This window comes from Ascaphus truei, unplaced genomic scaffold, assembly GCF_040206685.1.
Source record: "Ascaphus truei isolate aAscTru1 unplaced genomic scaffold, aAscTru1.hap1 HAP1_SCAFFOLD_402, whole genome shotgun sequence".
Classification (NCBI taxonomy): domain Eukaryota; kingdom Metazoa; phylum Chordata; class Amphibia; order Anura; family Ascaphidae; genus Ascaphus; species Ascaphus truei.
This window is the reverse complement of record NW_027456733.1, coordinates 85527-110849: the sequence shown is the minus strand read 5'-3', so window position 1 is coordinate 110849 and position 25323 is coordinate 85527. Positions and strand designations below refer to the sequence as shown.

The window sequence follows — 25323 nt, the reverse complement described above, 5'->3', positions numbered from 1 at the left end:
ACAAGTTCGTTGAATGAGGGACATAGTGAACTATGAGTGTCCCAGCATTACTTCAATTTCAATGTTCTCACTTAAGGTACCTTGTGTAATATAAGTGATGTGCTGTAATAATGGATTGCTATTACAATACAGTGTCACGGTGTTACTGAAGCTACAGTATGTGGCGTGGCTAAAACAACGAGACAAAGCTGATGGCGTTGTTACAAAGACACATCCAATTGGTGGTAAGACGAAATATACTAACCCCTATTTAACTTGATTAAGGGTTTGCAAAAAAAAAATGTTTTATGCTAGAGCTCAGAAAAGTCAATTACAGTTTAGATGTTAGGTAAATATAGTTTTTTCTTATAACTGTATCATTCTAGCAGACTTGAATATTCTTGAGTTGGGTGTTCCCAAATGGGAAACCAGACTGAACAAATGACATTTGCACATGTGTTATGAGTTAATGTCTTCTACAAAACAAAAATTATAAAAAAAATACAATGTCTGGTTCAGGGCTATTTTGTTATTGCGTATTTCTTACATTTTCAAATTTCATGAACTGATTGTTCATTTTATAGTTATTTGTATGTGTCTGAATGTATTTTAATAACTTAGAAAGATTTGACCCAGTGACATCAGAAACAAGGCAGCAGCTCAAGGAGTATTTAGCAATAAATAGATTTCCTTATAACAATTTGACTAAAAAGCAAACATAAATACATAGAAGCCGACAGCAGATGAAGGCCCGTTTGACTCACCTACAGTATTGTGCCAATTTTCCCTATGGCTTACAAAATCAGACTTTACTGCTTTGCTAGCAGTTTCCCTTTCGGTCAGGAAGATATTGTGATGTAGGGGCCGCCTGGCATGCAAACTAAAGGTTAAGCCCAATGGTTGCCCCTGCCCATCAAAATGACGGCCTATGTTATAAGCTTATATGACCATCTTATGTAGCCAAAATGGTTGACAAAATGTCTAACAAGGTGTGTACTTTATTTCTCCTGTGTAGGCAGTTTATTCCCCATGTTGATCCTGCTGTTGTGTACTTTGTAACTCCATTGTGTGGTGGGCTGGTAATCCATTCAGCCCGGCCAGCACACAATGAAGTCTTGAGCTGTAACCTAACTTTGGATCGGTGAAGTGCTTGGGAACACTAGAAAGTGGGGCAAGGTGTGGTCTCAGGTCGGGAGAACATGTATACCAAAAGTAGAGCCATTGTTCGTTCCTGACTGAGGCGCCTATGTGTGTGGGAGTTAGGCTGAAAATGGGAACCGAGAACTTGTTCCTAGCCCCGATAGCTCAATTCCCATCGATCAGTTGGAATTTCCTACTTTAACCCTGCCTCTGCGAGCCTGCTGAGCTCTCTTGTGCACCGGCCATGGAGCTCCAGCAGGCCCATCAATGGGCCCCAGGTAAGTCCACAGCCCCAGGCACCCCTTATACCACCCTTCCAGGCACCTTACTCACCCCAAGGGGGGAGAGGGCTTATTTTTACGTGTGTTTTTGGGGAGGGGGGTATATTGTGTGTGTGTGTCACTGTGTGTGTCTCACTGAGTGTGTCACTGTGTGTGTCACTAAGTGTGTCACTGTGTGTGTGTGTGTCACTGTGTGTGTCACTGCGTGTGTCACTGTGTGTGTGTGTCACTGTGTGTGCGTGTGTGTCACTGTGTTTGTGTGTGTGTCAATGTGTGTGCATGTGTGTGTGTCACTGTCTATGTGTGTCACTGTATGTGTGTTTGTGTCACTGTCTGTGTGTGTGTGTGTTTGTGTGTCACTGTCTGCCTGAGTGTGTCACTGTCTGTGTGTGCGTCACTGTGTGCGTCACTGTCTGTGTGTGAGCGTGCCTCACTGTGTGTGTATGTGCATGAGTCACTGTCTGTATTTGTGTGTGTCACTGTCTATGTGTGTGTCACTAGGTGCCCGTCACTGTGTGTGTCACTGTCTGTATGTGTGCATCACTGTATGTGTTTGAGCGTGTGTGTGCCACTGTGTGCATGTATATTGGGGAGGGGGTTATTGAGGGTGGAGAGGGGAGAAAAATACATGGGAGTGGGAGAGGTGGGGTGTAAGAGAGAAAGGGGGTGAAGAAAAGGGTGACAGGGAAGTGTAAGAAGAGGGGTGAGAGTGAGGAGGTGTGTGAGAAGGTGGGAGTGTAAGGCCTGGGACATAGTAGGTTGATCGGCGCTGGGCAGCGCTGACGCTCATGCTCACCTGCTCATGCAGGAGATTTTTCTTGTCCCTGCATGAGCATCAGCGAGCGCGCTTGTGTGCAGGGTGGGAGCCGGGCGGGAGGCGGGCATGGAGGCGGGCCGGGAGGCGGGGCTAGGGCGCCACGTCACTGCGCTGACGTCACGGACTGCCATTGGCTTCTGGCAGTCACGTGACCGGCCCTGCGCTTGCATGAGCGGCAAATTTCATATTTGCCTGTCTCCTGCATTTCCACACACCTCCGCACGCCTGCGGAAGCGTGCGGAAGCGCCCTCTAAAGCCGCGCTGATAGGGATAATGTTCACCCTGCGCTGCTCACCCTACTATGTCCCAGGCCTAAGAGAAAATGGGTGGGTTCTCGCAAGGCCGCCGATACGTGGGTACGGGGGGTGGAAACGTTTGTCCTGGGCCCCGGGAAAGCTATCTGCGGCCCTGCCCTGCACTGCAGAGGTAACTGGGAATGTTCCCAGGTAGTGTTAGGAGCTGCATACTGGTCATTCTGTGACGTGGCTGCAGGCTTATAATGCTTTGGCCAATTGGTTTAACTAAATGACCCTTACTCATGAGAATACTAACATTGAAGTATGTAACTATGTATTTTGTCACAATGGATATTTCTGTCTTTTGTTGTATAATGTAATAAAATAGTCTCTCCATCCATCCCACTTTCTTTCTCTTTTTTTCGCTTTCTTTCTCCCTCCAACAAAACCCAAATTTCAGGGGCTGGATGAGAGTAACGCCACCATGATCAAGTATGACGCCACCATGACCAAGTATAACGCCAAGTATGACCTAAATAACGTCAGGTTAACCCGAGTTATTCCTGTGTTAACCTGAACGGCCTTTAAGGGTTATGCGATGTTAAGGGGAACGCCTTTTTTGCATATTATTAGCAACTGCGTCCGGAAAAACTTTACCATATGTTATTTCAAGTACTAGCGTTAAGTTAGGTAATTCCTTTTAGTGGATAGGCGTTACTTTATGTTAATGTTAGGTTAAACATCCTAACGGAGCTTAGTGCATCTTGACCTTTGATTAATAGAAGGGGGATGTGACACAGCCTTTCCCCTGTCTAAAAGGTGTAAAAAAAAAATAAAGCCTGTCTTGATCTGATGAGTCCAGCAGTCCAGAAGAGCTGGTTAATTTCAGCAGGAGTTAATTGACCAGTCTCCACCTGGCTCATCAAGCTTGCTTAAAAGCCTGCTGCACAGACTACAAGGGATCTCTAGCACAGAGACCGTCTGTGCTGCTAGAGAGATCCATGGGGAAGAGAGACTATTACAGTCAGCATCGGACCCTGGAACCTCCCAGAGCTATCACCCCACAGACACTACTACAGACCCTGGACTGACGGGGAGAGCACTTTACCTACAGGTGCCTACCTCTCCTTGGACTTAGTCAGTCCCCTACATGGGGTTAGGCATGGTTCTTATTTTCTGCTCTAACTTTGTTTGCTGATATGATGCTGTTTTCTGTTTAAAGCTGCTTGCTAATAAAGCCTACGTTTATTTCTCCTAAAACAAAACGTCTTCGGTGTTTTACACTCTGCGTACATTTCCGACAGGGGAGAACATTCATAATAATGCATATTTCAAATATAAATATAAATGCTGCACTGCCATCACAATAAGTATAGTAAATGTATTCTATAGTTTTTAGCTATGCAGGATTAGAGCTTTGGTTCACAATTTTATTATAACCTGTTTCAATTGCCTTTATACAGCTCAACCCCGTTATAACGCGATCCGTTACAACGCGAATCCGCTTATAACGCGCTGCAACACGAGTATTGGTATCTTACATACTTTATTGTAAAATGCATACAATTTTACATTATTTCGATCGCGATCCGCTTATAACACGATTTCATTCATTGGACCCCAAGCACAGCGTTATAAGGGGGTTGAACTGTATTTCCTACATATTTCTGCAGAGAACATAGTAACAGCGTCAGCTCAATTTCAGTTTGGTTTCAAATGCTTTTGTTGTATATTTTTTCGAGAGCTTCTGGGAGCATTTTATTGCAGGAAACCACAGGATTTCACCTTACTGAAAGGAAAATAAAGCTGGGAATGGAAGAGGCACCGAGTCTGTATTCCAAGATGAATTTTCATATGCAAGACATAAATGTTTATAGAGCTCGTGTTAGAAGAATTGAGACGGAATGCCTACAGGAAACACCTGTCTTAAATAAAAACAGCGGCATTCTAGACACTGCACGGTTGGTAAATCAAATGTTTAGTCTTATATTTTTCTTAATGAAACTTAGTCAAAGAACGTTCATGGGTTTTCCACGGAAAATTAGAAACACAACCAAACCAAATTGTGTCATTCCCCAATCTCTGTAAAAGTGGATCACACAGTACCATTATGTTTGTATATTATTTTCTAAAAAGGGGGGTTGCTATTCTTTTTGTTACACTTCTGCATTCTATTCCTGTGACATGTTTTTTTAGTTTTTAGAAAAGGTCTTTAATTACAGCCCTCAAAGCCTGACCACCATACTAAAATTTAGGGCCTCACCACAAATCTGTAAAAAAAATATTTCTTCTGTGATGGTAGACAAAAATAGAATAATTCCATGTCTTTTTGGACCCATGCCTAACTGAAACTATGCAGTATTTGACTCGCAGAAGGACACAGTCTTGTGAACAAATGTATGAGGTCTTTTTTTTTTTTATTCTCTTGAAGCAGTCAAGAAAGCAGGAGCGAGGCTTTCAGCTGTCGACAACTGTGTTGGGAAAGTTTCCTACTTTTTGCTTTGCGGCTCCCTGAAAATGGTCTGTTTTACGAGACGTCTTCGACATTAGGTAAGTACGAGCTGCAGTAATTCATTTTGAATTGGAGCCAGATAAATATCGACATCTTGGCAGCTTTCAGTAAGGAGCTGCCTGTCAATTCATTTGCTGTCATAAGGGAAGAAATTTGCCCTACCCCTATTATTCAAATCTATAACATCAAATGCTTAATACATCAAGTAGACCTTGTGAAGTCGGTGGCGGATTAGCTACAGTATTTCCTATTGTTTGTGTCAAATGCAACTTAATACAATCAATTTCATTCGTTTGCCATATTTTGTAGTACAGAAGGGCAGCAAATATCACACAAATTGCATGCTGTTTTGAGAACAGCACAAAGGCTACACGTGGGTCGTGCTCTTGTAGCACTCTTAGAAAAAAGCCTTTTCTCATTCAGAAGGGTGACTTATCGATTATGGAAAAGTCAACTGACCATAACAGTAGCAAGAAGCACAGGAATGAATATAATTATGAGAGGGCCCCCAAGAAATCTCTCTCCTAATTCCGCATACGACAGGCCAGTCTGAAAGTACTGTATAGTGCATTAACCTGCGTTACTCCTTGGGTTTGCCAAGACAAATATTTTTTAACAGCTCAATGAGTTGACGTAGAGTTTACACACATCTTAAGCGGAGATGAGCGGATGTGATGGAATTCTGTTTCACCCCCCACAAAAATAAATTCAGAAAAATGAAAACATTCTTGCCTATATTCAAATTTGTAAAATAAATTTGCGAATATTCTCCAATTTTCAAACATTTGCTTAATTTGATTAAAATTTTCGCCACTTTTCGATTAACATTAAAGCAATCTTCTATTTAAACAAGAGACAATATAACCTAATATACAATTGGTCAGAATTGCAGCTAGTTTATTAACTGCCCCTAATGGTTTTTGACTAACTGTAGACATCAATATAGAAACCCCAAGAGTAAGGAAGGAAGTTTCCGTTTATTATTACTGAGAAAACACCTTCTTTGCAAGAGGGGCAAGCTACACTTTGTGCGCCAAGGTTTTGATAGCCTCGTTGGTCGAGAATGGACCGTACAAGTAATTAGCTTTGCAGCCTTTGCATGTCTGGACTATCTTAAGTTATATTATCTGTAAAATTGAAAGTGTATAGAGAAACTTAGTTTGATTCTACAGTGAGACATGTTAATTTATATGGTGCAAGTTAGACACTGCTGTTTTTGATGCTGTTGACGTAACATTCCAGGGTTAGATTCCAGCTAGTTGCCATTGCCAACCTATACCGCTCACAACTCCACATAAATGAATGTGCAATGCATGTGAAGGGACAATGTTTCATTGTTGGAAATTATTTAGTAGTTGTATACTGAAGCTTTGTCTGCTGGTGAACAATAATGTGTTGTTGCATTTTACGTAAGGATTTGGATTAGCAACACAACATCTGAAATTCTTACATTGTACGAGGGTGTTGCCTCTATCTAAGTGCCCTTGTGCTGTAATTAAACTTCTGGTCTCTGAAGTGGAAACTATGTGCACATGTTTGGGAAGCAGGAGTTGTGCTGTACAGTGTTAACTGCCATTCAAGTCACTAGACCCTGCATTGGTGCTTAGTGAATTCCAGCCAAAGGCTGTCGACAATGAGCAGCTGAGCATAAGGATATTAGATTAATTAGTCATATATATATATATATATATATATATATATATATTCTTTTTTTTTACAAAATACTTATTTTAATGCTTTCATTAAGGCATGTTTCAGCATTTTATATTTCAACATAGAAAGTAACACTGGGAAAGTGGATGCTATAATATTATATGCTATAATATTGGCTCCAAAAATCCTTTTAAGTTGGTGTCTGTGGGTAAAGCACTTAAAGTAGACTGAAATAATTGTTCCAGACAAATCTTTTTTGAGGTTAGAATTCATTTTGTGGAAAATGTTTGCTGACGTAAATAAATAATTGGTAACTTTTGCATGTGCTTCACTATCCGGAGAAATTAAACCTAAAAAGATCTATTTATGTTGAGTCTTCGCATTCTTATCTGATTTCTAATTTATGTATATCTTTATTTATATAGCGCCCACAGCTGTACTTGGCGCTTTACAAGAGAGACAATAAAATACAGGGAATTATAGTACAATAAGTGCAAGAAATAAGATCAGACAATAGGAAAAGAAATCCCTGCCCTGGAGAGCTTACAATCTAAGTGGTATGATGGGAGATTTACAGAGACAGGAGGTGAGGGAAAAAGTGGAGTCGATGGCAGAAATTGGTAGGAGTGACTGTGGCTGTGTCACAGTAGCCATGAGTCTAGGCCAGTCATTTTCAGGGTGGGTTTTCAGTTCCGCGGGCACACCTTAGGGGTTCCACAGCCGTCAGGGGGACAACTCTCCCAGCTGTCCCAGGCTCGGCAGCGCAGTGACACCCCATGCAGTAGTGACCCAGCGGCTCCCGAGCACAACAACAGCCGCCCGGTCTATGTGATCCTTCCTCACCCTGCTCCTGTCGACACCGGAAGTCGCATTCAACTTCTGGCTGACAGGAGGAAGGAGCTGTAGATCGGCGTGCTGCCCAAAGGTGCGTAGTAAGGGGGCAAGAGAGAGGGGGGAGTGTGAGGGGTGGGGGGAAGAGGGTGAGGGGTGGGGGGAAGAGTGTGAGGGGTGGGGGGAAGAGTGTGAGGGGTGGGGGCAAGAATGTGAGGGGTGGGGGAAGAGTGTGAGGGGTGGGGTAAGAGTGTCAGGGGTTGAGGAAAGTGTTAGGGGAAGAGTGTGAGGGGTGGGGGTAAGATTTTGAGGGGTGGGGGGGAAGAGTGTAAGGGGTGGGAAGAGTGAGAGGGGGGAAAGTGTGACTAGGGGGGAGAGTGTAACTAGGGGGGAGAGTGTGACTAGGGGGAGCATGTGTGACTAGGGGGGAGAGCGTGTGACTAGGGGGGAGAGCGTGTGAGGGGGGAGAGCGTGTGAGGGGGAAGAGTGTGTGAGGAGGAAGAGAGAAGGGGAGAGAGTGTAAGGGGAGAAGGGAGTGTAAGGCGAGAAGAGGGGTAGAGAGCGAGGGATGGAGCGTAAGGGGGGTGAGGGAGTGTAACCGGGGGACAGAGAGAGGGGGAGTGTGAGTGTGAGTGGGGGAAGAGAGAGAGATGGACAGAGGGGGGAGAGGGACAGGGGGGAGGGAGGAGAGGGTTGGGCTTCCCCAGAATGTCACCATCTAATTCTAGGGTTCCTTAACCAAAAAAAGGTAGAAAACCAGTGCTGTAGGCTATTGGAGTGCTTTATTTAAGAGGTGTGTTTTAAGGTTAGTCTGTAAGGTGGGGAGAGAAGGTACTTGGTGAATACAGTGTGAAAGAGTTCCACAGGTATGGGGCAGTGAAGGAAAAAGGTTTAAGGCGAGAGAGCAGTAGAGGTGAAAGGGGTGGAGAAGAGACAGTTGTGGGTAGAGCACAGGAGACGAGTAGGGGAAAAGTGAGAGATAAAAGCTGATACAGTATGTAGAGAGGAGATGAGTGGAGAGCCTTGAAGGTAAGGAGGAGAACTTTGTGGGTGATCAAAAAATCGATGGGAAGCCAGGGATTTAAGGAGGAGATCAGCAGAGACTTTTCTGGGAGAAAGTGAAATGATTCTAGCACCAGAATGTTGTATTGATTGCAAAGGACAAAGTTGTGAGGCAGGGAGGTCCGGAATTTGGTTGCGGCTGTCCCAGCGTTTCACCGCAGAGGAACCCTCCGCCGCAGCCACTCCGCTGCTGGAACCCACGCCATCGGCCCCTTTGTCAGGGTCGCGTATGGATCACACACCCCCGGCGCATCACGCCAGCCACCCGGGGACACGCACGGACTCCTCCCTCTGCGCCCACACCGGCGCAACAAACAACCCTCCCAGACGCGCACCTGCAACGGCACCATAGACACAACCATGGCAGCGGCGCACCCACCGCGCACTCCCTGCACGTGCACGCTGCTCGGCGTCTAATGTCAGGACCACCCTCAGCTGTGCTACACCTGAGCTGCAGGTAACTCCCTCCTATCAGCTCTCTACTTACATCTAGAGCACTCCCCCCTGCTTCCTTTTCATTGGTTCCTCTCCCTACATATACCCACTCAGCCCTCTTCTTGTTGCTGAGCATAAACCGTTATTTATGCACTGTGCTCATTGCAGCCTTAGTTTGCCTATATCCGGACCTTGTTTTGATCTTTTGTGACCCCTACCTGTACCTGACCCGTCCCTTCTATATCCTTGGACTTCGGCTCGTGTTTGGTTTCCCACACTCTCCGCTCCACGACCACGGCTTACGGACAACGACTACTCTTCTCTCTCCAACCCCGGACCACGGCAAGTGCCCTGACCTACCTACACTCTCCTACCCTGACCCGGCTTCACGTCCCTGACTCTGCTATCCGGACCTGGCCCCGTGGTTGTAGGGCGGCGGTCATACACATTCCCACCTCGGCCCTGCGGTCTAGTCCAGGTTGGAGTGAGCATCTGTGACACCCTTTTGCAAAAAGGTAAGTTTTAGGGTTGGGGGTTAGTTTTAGGGTAAGGAGTTACATTTTGTGGTTTTTGTGGTTAGGGTAGGGGCTTAGGGTAAAGGGATAGGGTTTTTAAAGTTGGGGATAGCAGTGACAGATCCCGGTGGCGAGGTGAGCAGCGGCTAAACACCGGCAGTCATTTGGTCATGGCGAAACAGCAATGGTCAAATGTCCTAAAACCGGGAGGCCTGTTAGCAGTATGTTACAATAGTTTGCTATTATACATTTTGGGGAGATTTTAGAAGGTGGACTTACCACAGGTACATTCTACTACGTGATCCAAAGTCAAGAACGTCGAAGAAAGCTTCACAGAACCATTTATATTTGGTTAAATTCCCTAACATCTTCATAGTTGCTATTTGTACAAGGAACACCCGCACAGCTGAGAGGGATACATAACTATCTCAAAGTACACATTACAATACCCTATAGGCTAGTAGGGGGTGTGGGGAATAACCCTAACATGGGTCTGCCTCTAGTGCTATCAGCATAAACTTATCACTTACCAAGAAGTCAGGGAGGTTATACACTGACTATGTACTAACCTACTAGGTGGTCACAGTGATTGTCACTACTATCGCATCTTTGCCACAGATCACTAACGCATTATTGCAAGTTATTAACATATGTTCTGACCCAGTCCCTAAGGGGACAGGACGGTATCTAAACAGTGGCCTCATGACGGCCCCATTCCTATACTTATAGGTAGCTGCTATATAATAGCAATAGATCCCGAACATCTATTAGGGATCTCCATACGGTTCATCAACTTAACTTACCAGAGTTATGTTACCAATGACAGTCACGTACTGTTTGACATACGTTTTATTTTAACCCCCCTTTTTTTATTTATTGGTACAAATAAAGTATTTTAATACATCCATTATACAATCAGCTGTGATAGAGTGCTTGTACACTAGGTTTCCTTTTCTCTGTGATATAATCTTCATAGTTGCCACTTGTTCATAACTAAATATAAAAAGTATATTTCAGCATGAATGCACTCATTGCCTAAAAGTCTAGGGACAAGTCCCAGTTATTTAATCTCAACTGCTTCAATTGCCTAATTCAACTTACTTACAGTACGTACTGTACAAATGGGACAAAAATAGATCCTCCCGGGTGTTAGCCTGATGACATGGTAATTAAACGGACTTCCCCGGGTTTGTTTTCTCATTCTGAGCCCAGATCTCCGTAGGTCCGTTAACTTGATGCTAATAACGGAGCATTACCAAAATAATTAACGGCCGTAAAGGAGACAGACAGAGTGAGGGGGGGGGGGAGGCACACGGGGAGAAAGGACGGGGACAGGGCTACTGGCAGGGGCGAGGGGAACGAAGTGTAATAAAATAGAGTACTAAGTATTTGTATGCCTTTCCAAACATACACCAAGTACAAAAAGGAACAGATGAAATACCTGGGATTTATGCTTATTTGGATATGCAAAGTATATTCAAATGATTTAAATGTACATATATGCCTTATATGTTCCTTTTCGTGCACAGGTAGCTCTTCACATATTGAATAAAGGTGTGTTTGGCGAGGTATACAAGTCACTTGGCACTAATAAAGTACAGTAGTCTCTCTGCGTTGACTATAACGGACCTCTGTAGATAGTAGAGTCTCCCTGAGGGAGAGATATGGGGCTCAATAAGGTATGGGATGTACTCAATTCAACGAACAACAATAGAACTGGATGAGGTTCCAATATGTTCCTTCCAATGAAGAAGTAGATAGGAATGGTCAGGAGAGGAACACCTATTCTGCATATCATTAGCCCTAACAACCATTGTAGTTAATGCAATGCCATTTCTGACTGTGTTAGGGACCTTTGAAGAGACCCGAAAGCACTTACTGAGGCGTTAACTTAGGTTAACATTAAGTCAATAACAGGCCTCTGTGTTTTCCAGGAACAGTACAATAGTTCCACATGCAACTCCACCGTGCGTCTTCCCCACACGGCGGTACAAAGGAGCATAATGCAAAACGTAGGTCGTGTTAAAAGAATATCCTCATTTATCAAGCACACACCTTCTATCTTACATAATGACAGCCACAAACCATGTATCTACAGTATGTGTTTAGTGATAGAAACTTACCTGGTACTGAAGTTAATGCAAGCAGTCTGTAGATTCCCGTCTTACCCAATATTTTTTAATATTGAGATCATATTAACTTAATTACTAACTGGAGCAGGTTCCCCCATAAAGCAGTTTGCCTGCAATTAACAACAATATGACTTATGTGAATCGGTGGAGGGACCGTGAGACCTTTTCTAGTAGTGTGGGTCTTACAACAGTTGGGACTTAAAAGACATTAAAAGAGCTGAGGAAGGTGCATGTAACACCTCATTGAACTAGTTTTGATTATTAGGTCCAGTTCCAGATGATTGGTGGAGGGCAAATGCAGTCCCGCTTTAGAAATCTGCAAGTAGAGAAAAGTCCGGTAATACTGTAGGTAATAGATCAGGATGAAGCAGTAGCTGTAGATGTAGATGTCACTGCGCTGATTGGGTTTTTTCAGCCGACAGCGCGCTGAGAAACAGTTTCGGCTGTCGGCTGAAAATCCCTGCGCCTCAGCACGCCTGCGGACGCTCGCGGAAGCCCCCTCTCAAGACATCCTCATTGAGGATGACGGGGCTCATCGCGGAGCGTCCGCACGGCTCAGCGCGGCTTCCCCCTCTATGGACTCAGCCTAAGGTGTTCTAAAGTGGTTGATGGATAAGAAATGTGTAAAAGGATCATCAACAAAGAGTTGTGGTAATTGGAGTCTATTCAGAAGGGAAGGTGACCTCGGGGATCTGTACTCAGACCTACACTCTTTAATGCCCTTATTAATGACATTACACATGGCCTGGAAAGGAAAGGATGGATTTTGGCAGATGACACAAAAATTTGCGACAAGGTTGACACTCCAGAAGGGGTAAAGAAAATGATTACTTATTTCGGTGTATTAGAGTATGCCACCTACACATTAATGCAACTAAGTGCAATGGGGAAAGCTAGCAGAAAGCCTAGTTGTATAGGAAAAGGTATGAGCAGCAGGAAAAGAGAGGTACAGTAATGCGGGCACTTTATAGATTAATGGTACGACCGCTTCTACAGTACTGTGTTCTAGAGACCAAAGGCACGATCTACAAAGCTCTGTTAAGACACTTAAAACCATGTTAACACTAACGGTGTATCTCCAAAGGAGAGTAACATAACGTTAAGCCTTGCTTTCTCCCGTTACGACCATAGTGTTAACTATGACGAACGTTAGTGGTAATGACATACAAATGATATGCAAGCGAGGTGCTTTTTTTAACATTGCATATCCACAAAAATCCGGTAAGTTTAACGCGGGGACTAAACATGACCTTATTTAAGTTATACCTAAACTTGGCGTAATGCCTATCCAGACACTGAAATAGGGCTTTGGCAGTACCTAGATGGGTGCAACACCACAGTTAGACATCATTTAAATAACATACAGTAGCATTATTTCCATCACATCTTCACTCTCTCTCCACTACAGCAAAATACCTATTTTGGGCACCAACGCTATTATACGTGACGTTCTCAGAAGGTAACGCATCGTCGTGCATAATAACATGTCTCTAAGCCTAAGCAAATCAGATGTAGTTCAGAGGTTGTTTTTGCATATAATTAGCTCTGGGGAAACCATGTTAATGGTTCAGATAACATTAGTTCCTATTTAAGGTAATGTCACGTTATAAACCCTGATTTAACTGAGCTTTGTGGACCTAGCTGCATGGTCCTGAAACATCATCTGACCAGTCATGACCTTTTCATCATTGTAGTGATAGCAGCTTTTTCTTAGATCTCTAAAATATACATGTCGATCAAAAGCTGTACACACATGCTGTACAGGGCATATGTCTTGGTATGTGGGAATGACCCAATTACAAAGGCTATACAATATTAAAATGCGTTACTTACAGTAGGTAAGTACATTAATTTTATATACCGTACATTTATACATGGCTGTTGTTTTAAACTTACACTTTATACCTGATGAAGGACCCTGGAAAGTTAGAAAGCTTGCAACATATGAACTACTTGTTGGTTCAATGAAAGGTATCATACCATCTACTCCCTCTCCTCCTTTGTTACTACTTTCAACTTACAGAATGAATCCCTTTATTTGTATTAACACACATCACTCCTGTCCATCTCAACATACAGTATCTTTCCGTTCACATGTTTTAAGGGGGTAGGCTCAGAAAGATCCCTGACTGCGGCATTAAAAATTCAAAAGAAACTCAATGCACGGACCAGATGGTCTTTGGCACCACATATGGTGTGAACAATGAATTGTAGATGGATGTGTTGCATGGCAATGATGGGGTTAAGGTGCCTTTTTAAAGAAGAATTAGGAATAGTCATCACTCGGGCCCACCTTCCATTCCAGAGGTTTTCAACCTGTTTCAGGTGCTTTTGCTTTCTTTGCCAGACTGGCTGGGTCTGCTCTGCTTCTTCTCCTGCTTTCAGTACTGTAGAATGTCAGTGTCCTCCCTTTTTATTTGATACTTTTAGCTGTGTGACCTTTCCCATTGTACATGGTGCCCTGCAGTCCCCCAGGGAATAGCACAGGTAGTGCTGAAAAGCCGGCTATCACCTTACATCTGCTGCAGCTACAAGTAAATGTTTCATGTGCTAAGTAGCCAGGTAAGGCTCCCTGTCCTTCTTAGCCTCACATAACTTTGCAGCATTGTTTTGTACTAGTAATTTCACTGGAGGGTTTGGGTGCAATACTTTTCAATTCATCCACCGTAAACCCATTCTTTTATTATTTTACTGCTGAGCTACCAATGAAATGGAATTGTTTGCAGTATAAAGAACCTATTTGGTGAGTACTCTGTGTTCACTTTATTCCTTATTAAGATGCAGAATGTTTTTTTTCTCTCTTTAAGGTATTATATTACAAACCCACATTTTAGCATATCTTATTTTTTAATGAAAACGGATTATTAACTTTTTTTTAATTAATTTTTTTAAATTCAATTTTCCTAATTGCAAACCACAATATATTACAAGAGCTTATTAACTGGAGGGTTTCAGAGCAAAAACTGGTCTAATACTTATATTTGGTGTTGCTAATGTAAGTGGTTTTTAATTTGAATGTATATTTGGTTACAAATGAGCCTTTTCATTTGCTTCTCACTGCATTTCACACTTTTCACAGGTATAAAATTAAATGAAAAAAGCAAGCTGTCCTGTTTGTACATCTACAAGTAATTATGGTAACTTCCATTACATTGCAATAATGTAATTACCAATTGAGACAATTAAATAATGTATTTGACTCATAATTCCATGTTTGGTACGAATGGCTTTACAGTGAAAATAGAAACCTCAGCTCTGTTCATATAATTATATATATATATATATTAGGGTTATATGAAATTTAGCTTAACAACAGAATAAATAATAATAAACTTTATTTTATATAGCGTTTGTGTCCCAATGGAACTCAAACCGCGTCACATTTACAGTACAGCGCGCGGTACGCAGCACATAGGACTTTTTACAGACAAGGTCCCTGCCCAGATGAGTTTACAATCTATGTTTTTGGTGCCTGAGGCACAGGGAGATAAAGTGACTTGCCCAAGGTCACAAAGAGCCGACGCCGGGAATTGAACTTGATTCCCCTGATTCACACTCCGTGCTGTTGTTTACAATACTCATATTTTATTAGACAGACCAAGGGCGTAGCTATAGCCCGAGAAAAGCCCGGGGCCCCGCACTCTTGGAGGGCCCGCTCTCCCCACCCCCCTGTCAGCGGCCCATCGGTCTCTCTTCAGATAGAGACAGGCTTGGGCGGGTAGGAGGAGAGTGGAGGATGTCGCTGCGGAGTGCGGAGCTGATCACAGAACAGCTGCAGCCGGGAGGAGGAGAACAGGGCTGCTTAACCACTTGCGGGGAGCAGGTGGCGCTGCGTAGCACTCCATAGTTGCTCCTCTCTACAGTACATCTCCCATGTGTGTCTGTTGATAAGTGTGTGTGTGTTGGTAAGTGAGTGTGTGTGTGTGTGTGTGTGTTATGTGTGTCTGTGTTGGTGTATGTGTCTATTTTGTTGTGTGTGTGTGTGTGTGTGTGTGTCTGTGTTGGTAAGTGTGTGTGTGTTTGTTTATAAGTGTGTGTATTTGTAATACATGTGTGGTTCATGCATTATGTGCATGTATATGTTGTATATTTAGTGTTTTTTTTATATATAACCCATCTATCCCCCCCCCCCTCCATATCGCAGATCGGGCCCCCTAAAGTGTTCTGGGGTCTGGCTATATGTCTCTGTGTGGTGCATACCTGCTGGCAACAGGAGGGCCTGAGTCTCCCGCGATGACATGGGGGACAACAGGAACAGGTTAATGGGGTGAATGCCTTCATTCTTGTTCAATGGTGCAGCGCCTCCATCTGCATAAGCAGGCGAGCCTCAGCGTTAGCGCGCCTCCGCTCTCCTCACCCCTCTATGGCCTGGGCCTAAGAGAGCTAATGAGGGGGCGAGAGCTGAGGATGAGGGGGGAGAGGAGGACGGGGGAGAGATGATGAGGAGGGGAAGAGATGATGAGGAAGGGGGAGATGAGGGAGAGAGATGATGATGGGGAGGGGAGCGTTGATGGGGAGGGGGAGAGATGATGATGACGGATGATGATGAGGAGAGATGAATAGGGATGAAATGAGAGGATTAGGGAGAGGATGGGAGGGAGAACAAATTGCAGTCAGTATTAATATTAAGGAGATACAAAAAAGTGTGTATGGTGCACTGCCAAAAAGAGTGGGTCAAGATAAAAAAAATAAAATAACATGTGCTTTATTAAGTCTGCATTTAAAAACGGAGGAAAACAGGCATTAAAAGGATGTTAACTTTGCGGCATGAAGCAGATGGGTCTTACATTGAGGAGGAATTGATATATTATTGGACTAGCTAGAGAAATATGAGTTAGCCAAGTTACACCCTCTTTGAATTCTATGGTTTTACATATCAGGACATAATAACAATCATTTGTTCCTTAGCAGGTCTAAAAATTAGGTAAATACAACCTCAGATGAACAGCAGCACATGACATATTACACGTGTCATGATTTATTTAACAAAAATAAAGCCAAAATGGAGAAATGCTCATATTACACGAGCAACCCTTAAGCCAATGCATGCTGCTTTAAACACAGCTTTTAAGCATAGGCTGGGGTGAGATGCAAAGCCAGTAAACTGTGAGTGGGTTTACTGGCTTTGCATCTCACCCCAGCCTATGCTTAAAAGCTGTGTTTAAAGCAGCATGCATTGGCTTAAGGGTTGCACGTGTAATATGAGCTTGAGACAAAAGGTGGCACTGTGTGCTCATTTGCATGTCATTTCCCAGAATCCCTTGCTGCAGTGGAAGTGGTTGCAGACCTGTAATATTTCCATTTGCTATATGCTTTACTGTGGAGGGTTTTTGTCACTTTTTTTTTAGTGTGTGTGTGTGTGTGTGTGTGTGTGTGTGTGTGTGTGTGTGTGTGTGTGTGTGTGTGTGTGTGTGTGTGTGTGTGTGTGTGTGTGTGTGTGTGTGTGTGTGTGTGTGTGTGTGTGTGTGTGCGTGTGTGTGTGCAGTATATATATATTTATATATATCTCATCAAGGTATTTAATGTAATCATCTAACTTAATAGGCTGGATTGTCTGCAGCATTTTGCTGATATTTATGAAAGCTTTATAATTGAAATATTAATTTTTCCATACAGCTATATAAAAAAAAACCATTATATTGAAATACCAAAGGGGCAAACTTGTTTTTTTTTTTTTTTTTTAATGGGAAATTGAACTTCATGAGGACCATAGAAAAAAAAAGAACATTATTCTCTCTAATACTGTGTTTCACATCAATTATTTTTACAATGACCTTAAACAGGCTTCACTTTGTTGTAGTAATGCAGCACGTGCATTTAGAGAATTAGCATCTTTCTGAAATGTGTCATAATTATTCACACGAGGCTGGCGAAAGGTCAACAACGCTTAGATATTAATACCCAGTTCAAAGTAGCACCTTGAAATGTATGCTATATATAGTGCATAGAAAAATATGTATTGTGTGTAGGATTATCATGGAACAATCGGAAATTCATTTGTTTGCATCCTCTGCTGGTTGAGTTGCAGTGGTTTGTTATAGCTGTTAAAGCAGAATGATATGAATTCAATGACCAACATAATAATAATAATAATAGCATGTTCTTGTATAGTGCTGCTAGTTTTACGTAGTACTTTACAGAGACATTTTGCAGACACAGGTCCCTGCCCCATGGAGCTTACAATCTATGTTTTTGGTGCCTGGGGCACAGGGAGATAAAGTGACTTGCCCAATGTCACAAGGAGCCGACACCGGGAACTGAACCAGGTTCCCCTGTTTCGCACTCTCAGTGCCAGTCAGTGTCGTTACTCACTGAGCCACTCCCTCTCCATCATCCAGAAAACTTACTTCCGACAATTTCATAGACATCTGTGGCAAGATTTTTAGTAAATGTTTGAACGTGATTTCCAAAAAAGGTGCTCAGGTACTTATTTGCACCACTAACCCAGTACATCAGGGTCTATTCATCAAAGTCATTTTGCTGAAACTGTTGCAAAAAAATTTTTTCAAAATCAAACTCTTGGGCAAGACTGGTGACAAAAACAAAAATAAATTTATCAAGGAAGAAAATGGTATGTGTTATTGATAAATCTGTTATCAATAAATTGCCCCAACCTATAATTTAAAAAAAAATATCTTGGGACCCGCAAAGCTGATCGGTCCATCAATAAAAAAAAAAAAAATGACATACTGTATGAAAGTCAGGACTATTTTTATTTTGCATTGACATACACACCTAAAAACAAAGACGCATCTGCTGTCATTTGTACTTGCCTGTCAGGCTGAATGTGCTATTTAACCACCGTCAATATTTGGAGAAGTAGACAAATCACAATATTTACTGATGGATTTTGAGTTGACAAAATAGATGTCACATATAAATACTCCGGAGAATTACAGATCCAGCTGTCATTGTGCTCCCTAGAGCAGCTTCCATTTGTGTTGGTACTGTAGTCCGGAGTTTTTGCAGAGCTAAGAGGAGACAGGTATACCCTATCCATTCCTTAGGATGTTTGGTTTTTTGGATCTATGTTGGGTAGCATGGGAAATGTGGTGATACACTTTCAAAAATTGCACACATCACAACAAGTGTGAGTATTAGGCCCGGGCCATAGAGGGGTGGGGAGAGCGGAGGCGCGCTAACGCTGAGGCTCGCCTGCTTAAGTCTGCGCGATTCCACGGACTTGCAGGCGAGCCAGCGTGTGCGAAGGGAGCCGGGGGGAGGTGGTTGAAGGCGGGGCAGTGACGTCGCTGGGCCAATCGCCCGCGTCGCACTGACGTCAATGTCACGGCGCAGTGACGTTGACGCTGCTTCAGGCTGATTGGATGTTTTCAGCCGACAGCGCACTGAAAAACAGCTTGGCACTCGGCTGAAAACTCCAAAGCCTCCGCACGCCTGCGGACGCTCACGTGAGCCCAATCTCAAGGCATCCTCATTGAGGATGCAGGGGCTCAGCGCGGAGCGTCCGCACGGCTCAGCACGGCCTGTCCGTCTATGGACTCGGCCTTAGTGTTGACTAACATATAACCAGGGTCGGCTGCGAGTTTTGCTGGGTTTGGTGCAGTGAGGGTTTTACCGGGACCTCTTACCTTCTCCAGAGCGCTATCTCCGTCCTGCTACTTTGCTTTGTCATGGTGAAGTGTCGCCATGTGACTTCGCAGCGTCATGCGATGTCGCGTTGTCATGGCGACGCCTCGTCATCTGATTGAAGGAGGATATGCTGTCTCCGGAGAGAAGGTAAACGGCACTTGCAGAGGCGCCGTCCTCTCCCCCCGGCATTCAGTTTAAATGTTGTGGGGAAGAGTGCAGGGTTCGGTGAAGTGGCACCAATGGCACTGCCATCAAGCCGGCCCTGATTTTATAACAAATGGTGGTTTCCATGATTTTCATATGTGGGGTGGGTTGCCGTTGCTCCTTGGCTTTTGAGATACATTTACTGTAGTGCCGACTAGTATTCTAAAACAAACCTGGGGCTATCACCAACAAGACCCGGGTACATGCTGGGAACATGCTGCAACATTTCAGTGACATGTCTGCAGAGACTAATGGCCCATCGGATTAACAGCGGGGGCCCCTGGCAGTCCCATTCAAACTAAATGGGACTGCCAGGGACCCCTGCTGTATTAATACAATGGGCCATTAGTCTCTGCAGAAATGTCACTGAAATGTTGCAGCATGTACCCGGCATGTACCTGGATCTTGTTGGTGACAGCCCCAGATTTTCCAAAGCAAGTTTAAGGCATGTTTTAGAATACTCGTCGGCGCACGTGTAGATGCCGATCGGCGGCTACACAAGTTACTGTAGGATTTTTAGACTTTTTCTTAGTTTTTTTAGTTTTCTACGATTTTGCCCTTTTTTCACATTTTTACATCGTCCCCCAAAGTCTTATACATAAAAAAATCTCCGAATTCCAAAACTGATGAAAGCAATAACAACCCCATAATTTATCAGGGTGAAAAATCCTATTGCTTTCTAGAAAATTGTTTACGCAGACAAATCTGACACTCTTATTCCCTATTCTTAGAGGTTTATTTATTAAATCCTCCTAGCTGCTAATATGAGAAAGTACTGATACAAAACATGCCACTAGTTAAATCCCAGAACCAGATAGATCAAATAAAAAATCCCCTATTTTCAGATGGGATTATTATTCTGCTTTTTTTTTAATCACAAAATTTTTATTGAACTTTTCGCATTTGGGGTACAGAATAGAGCGACAGGGGGAAATCATATTAACGTAACATAACATATTTCAATAATATAACGTACAAAAAGACACAAACCTTGGGAGGGGATTAGATATGCAGTCCGCCTATCCCTTCTCCACCGCACGCCCCATTTGTGGCCGGGGGGAAGCCCCGTCATGGGGGAAGAGGGACGAGGTGCAACCATTCTGCCAAAAACTAATTTTAATATATATGGGTGGGAGGACATACCATGGGGAGTGAGGGGAGGGGGCATAAAATGGGGGGTCATCTTGCCACCATCTTTCGACTCAGCCAGCTATAAAGGGGGTCGGAATCCTCTCTTTGAGGTGAGAAGTCAGGAAGTTGCTCAGCTCTAGGACCTATTCTCATTCATTTGGGTTGGAATCTATCCTATCTACATGTAATCCATGGGTCCGATATCTTGTTATGTGTCTCTGTTGTGTGTCTTAGGCATGCTGTAAGTTTATCCATTGTCATGACCTTGTTTATCTTTTTTTTTTTTTATCGCATTCATGGAAGGAATCTCTGTATTTTTCCAGGCCGCGGCTATTGCGCATCTGGCGGCTGTGAGAATGTGGGAGCTAATGATGAATCAGCTTCCATTCAATTGAATACACTGGTTTCAAGGTATTGCTAACACTCCCGTTTACCAGGCACGGTCACAATTTATTTACACGTGGTTAGGGAAAGCACTGGTTTTGTAAACACCAATAACTGCTAAAAACTGCTGCTTTCAAGCCACAAACATGGCAATTAAAGAGCTAATTTTACTCAGACACAATTTATTCAGTCACTTATGGGTATCTGTTAATTAACTTTGCAATTACTATATGAGGTCATCTAACACCACTTTAAGGCTGTTCTCCGCCTACACTTGATATATTTCAGAAACCAAAGAGATACAGTAAATATATTTTCCACGTCTGATGTCTGACTTTAGTTTTTGGGGAGGAAGACCCTTAGTGCGTCCAATCTTCAATTCGGACCCCAAAACCCCCAAATGCCTAAACCCAATAAACAGTACACTACACTTTGGAACGGCCACAGATTTAATGATATAGCCAAAAATATCAGACAATGGCCTGCTTGGCCCTACCTTATGGCCAATATTTCCCAAGTTAGCTCCTTAAAAATACAAAAATTAGTTCTAACATGACCAGCTTAAGCTTCTGAAAGACCAGAAACCCGCACATGGTAGCATGGAAGCAAAGTATTATTTAGCATAATCATCTACTGAATGGTGTATATTTGATATTTGAAATGTTGATATTTGAGCCAAATACAGAGGGAATACATAGTATCTGTATTAATTTGTAGGCAGCAACATATGTAGGAATCTTCCCAATCTTGCTTCTTACATTAGGCACAGATCTTTTTGGAGTAGAGGCTAATGCCACCGAAATCTGGTGTATTTATTTGGTGCAAAGAGAGAAGAAAATGGCACCAGTTATGGGTGCAACTTTTGAAAACCCTCATGACCTTGTACCCTTTGATTATTAAAACCTGTAAACCTGAACCTGCTCACTACCACTCATGACCCATAGTCTTCTTGGTTTAAACCCCCACCGGGTCCCTTAGGAAGGCTGCCTCAAGTCCCCCCAAACCTGGCCCAGACAAAAGATTACTTCCCTTGACCCCATTAACATTCAGATAACTACCCACCTGGGCAAAATGGACAAGTCTGCACCCTTCCAGCTGTGACAAAACAATGATCTCCAAACAACACACCATAACCCATTCTTAACTTCATCATTTTCATTCTCTTGTTAAAAAAAATATATATATATATATATATATATATATATATATATATATATATATATATATATATATATATATATATACTGTACATATATTTTAAACAAGAACATATACATAAATAACAATAAATATCTTACCACAACTTTCACCCTACCTCACCTGCAAAAGGGGTGTGAACCTTCTTGGAGGTTTGCCGGAGGAGGAACAGTAACTCTTTATGTAACTTCTTTTCTCCACCCTCCCTTAAACGTTAACCCCTTCCTTCCAAGGGGCCACTGGTCATGGCCACCCTTTCCTTAATTGTAAGGGTTTATATTATAATATGGCAGTGACTCTCTCCTCCCCCTGAGTTCTCCTTTAACCACTCTCCGAATCCCTGATGGGGCAAGTGGAGCAAATTGGGACACAAAATGGAGCAAAGTATCTTAATACATTGATGCATATTCACGCACAAACAAAAAAATGGTGCATTTTACAGCCCTATTGGAGGAATGCTCTAGTTTGCGACACTTGAAACTTGTCCCCCATACAATCACATACCTGACACAGATACATTTTTTTATTTATAAAAAATGTTTTAAACAGGAAGTAATACATCTCGTTTTCAAGTATGTCCTGGGCACAGTTACAGTACGATAACAGTACACGGTTACATTAAATGAACATGGTTATACATTATATTTAAAGACCTTTCATGCACAGTTAGAGATAATATATATTGTAGGCGTATGTAACAGTTACAGACCAGATTAAAATGTGAGTCAGTTTTCGTCTTGAAAGAACATAAACCGGGGGGTGGCTGTGAGAGTGTCCAGTAGGTTGTTCCAGTTGTGGGGTGCACGGTAACAGAAGGCAGAGCGGAAGAATTCTTTGTTGAACCTTGGGAACGTGAACAGTCTTTGGGAGTCAGATCTCAGATGATAAGTGCTGCGTGTGGCAGGGGTGAGGAGCTTGTTCAGAAAGGTGGGTAGTGTGCCCAGAAAGTATTTGAAGGCAAGACAGGAAAAATGTACTTTGCATTTGGACTCAAGTGATGGAGGATTTCACAGTGATATGTGTTGTAGTTACATTGTAGGCCAAAAGCGGCATATTGAGTTGTAGAGGGTCTTTAGTTTGCTAAAGTGAGTTTGGGTTGCTGTACAATATATTATGTCCCCATAGTCTATAATTGGCATTAGCATCTGCTGTGCAATGTGCTTTTTGACCACCTGGCTTATGGAGGATTCATTCCTATAAAGTACACCTAGTTTTCGGCATAGGTTTTGGATATCCGATTATCAATGTGCAACCCAAATATTAAATGGGAGTCAAATCCTATGCCCAGATTTGTAATACTAGCGATGGGGGCTAGAATGGGGTTAGAGTTAGCTCCGTTATTGGTAGTTGACAATGTTTTGCCTTAGTCCCAAATACCATTGTTACAGTCTTGTTAGTGTCTAAAAACAGTTTGTTTTGGGAAATCCAGTTTTCATGTCTTGAAAATTCAGATTGAAGTACGTGTCCAAGGTCAGAGGGGCAATGGTTGTCTGCATATAAGATTATGTCATCCACATACATGTGCATTGAAGCTCCCTTTTGAGCATACACATTGATATATTTTCATGCTGAAAACAACACCTGTACACACCCTGCATACCTTGACACTTTTTTTTTACTTTGACACATACTGTATATACACACATGCAGTATTAGAACATGCCGTGTTTACATACATTCACTCACACTTTATATGCAGGCGCATCGCACGCATTCACACAGACACAGGTACCCAAAACTGACAAAAACATGAACAAAGTTATGATTTTCTGCTCAGCTACAATGTAGAACAAGTATTGGGTACATTAATGTCTAATTCGCGTGGCTTCTTTTATATTTGCTTCTGGAAAGACATTGCTTTAATAATTAGAAAGAGCACGGCTTTGTGAAAATTCAAGTTGTATTTTCCTGCGCCTTTCTGGAAAACTAGCACAGACCAAACTCTCTTTGGATAAGGGAGGAGGTCTTAGTCATTTCTTCCCATCCCTAGCTACATCAGCAGTACAGTTTTCTAATTAGTTTAGATGGGTGTAATAATATCTCTTTTTACTTGCCCTGCCGTGCTTCTTAGAACAGTCATTAAAATCACACTGCATGAATGAACCAATTACACTTTTTACATTTTGGATTGCAACTCCCCATCAAGAACGTCAAATTGACGTTATTAAATTGTAGACCCTAACAATACATTTTTAAACCTTTTCATGAAACACGTACATTCTTGGTAATAATGACTGAATGAAACATTAAGGGTCCTATTCTAGTATAAACAAGCACTTAACACCAATATACCATGCACAGTTTTAAAGCAGCAATCCCTCATAAAATCGTGTTTTTTTTTTTTTTTTTCTGGGGGCCTTCCCAATAGCGCCACAAGCTGACAGTGTCAGGGGCCTAGCTGGGACCTAAGGGGGAATACCTGGCCTAGTCCGGGAGCCACTTGTACCCGGACACTACCTTACCCCTTGCTGTCCCTGCTCCGACTAAAGTATGTTCCCAACCGCGCCAAATGTATCTATCCTGCGCTCTGTGGATTCTTCAGCCTTATTAGCTGCTGCGCATCACCTGGTAGCCCCAGAGGCTGCTGGGACTTGTAGTCCCTTGCGGAGCCTGCCTGATGGCTGCCGCAACTAATGGGGCACTGAGCATGGGCATATGCTCTATTGCGCATGCGCGAGTATTTGCAAGATGGCGACGCCCTTTCCAGATGTCCGCTGCGGAGTTCCGGCGACCGGGTGGCCCCACTGTCCGCCCGCAGCCCCTAACGGACCCGCATGCTGCACCTGGCGGCACCCGAGCGCTCCTGCAACCATCCCCCTCGCGAGGACCAGGAGGTAAGAGGGGGACCTGGCTACATATACAAGCCATGCAGTTTTATTTTGTAATGTCAAAACAATAGAACATGGATGTTGCACTTTCCTAACTCTAATAGAATAATTTACTGTAAATAGCTACCATTTACTTTCCGAGTGCTACAGCATCATTAGCCAAATGGATGTGAGTAAATCATGGTCTTAAAGGGTCTAAAATTGAGTCCTCTAAATGGGACCAATGTATGCTCAATTAAGTCATAAGCACTTATTGTCTTTGAATCTTCTTTCTTGTAAATTACAAACACACAGAAAAAATTTAAAAGATGTGCGCTCCATAACTATACACTGGTTTGGTGATGGGTTACCCTGTAAATGTTGGGTGAGAGTTAGACACAACTTATGTGCAGGGTA

The 25323-nt window shown here is 43.0% G+C and overlaps 1 protein-coding gene across 1 annotated transcript in view; it reads left to right on the top strand.

The window, feature by feature from the left end:
- The first annotated feature begins 4789 nt into the window (after positions 1 to 4789).
- LOC142483962 (protein inscuteable homolog) overlaps positions 4790 to 25323 on the top strand; it is a 94416-nt gene continuing 73882 nt past the window's right edge. Inside the window, exon 1 of the mRNA XM_075583881.1 lies at positions 4790 to 5003. The gene's annotated coding sequence lies outside the window, so the exon portion shown is untranslated. The remainder of the gene's footprint in view (positions 5004 to 25323) is intronic.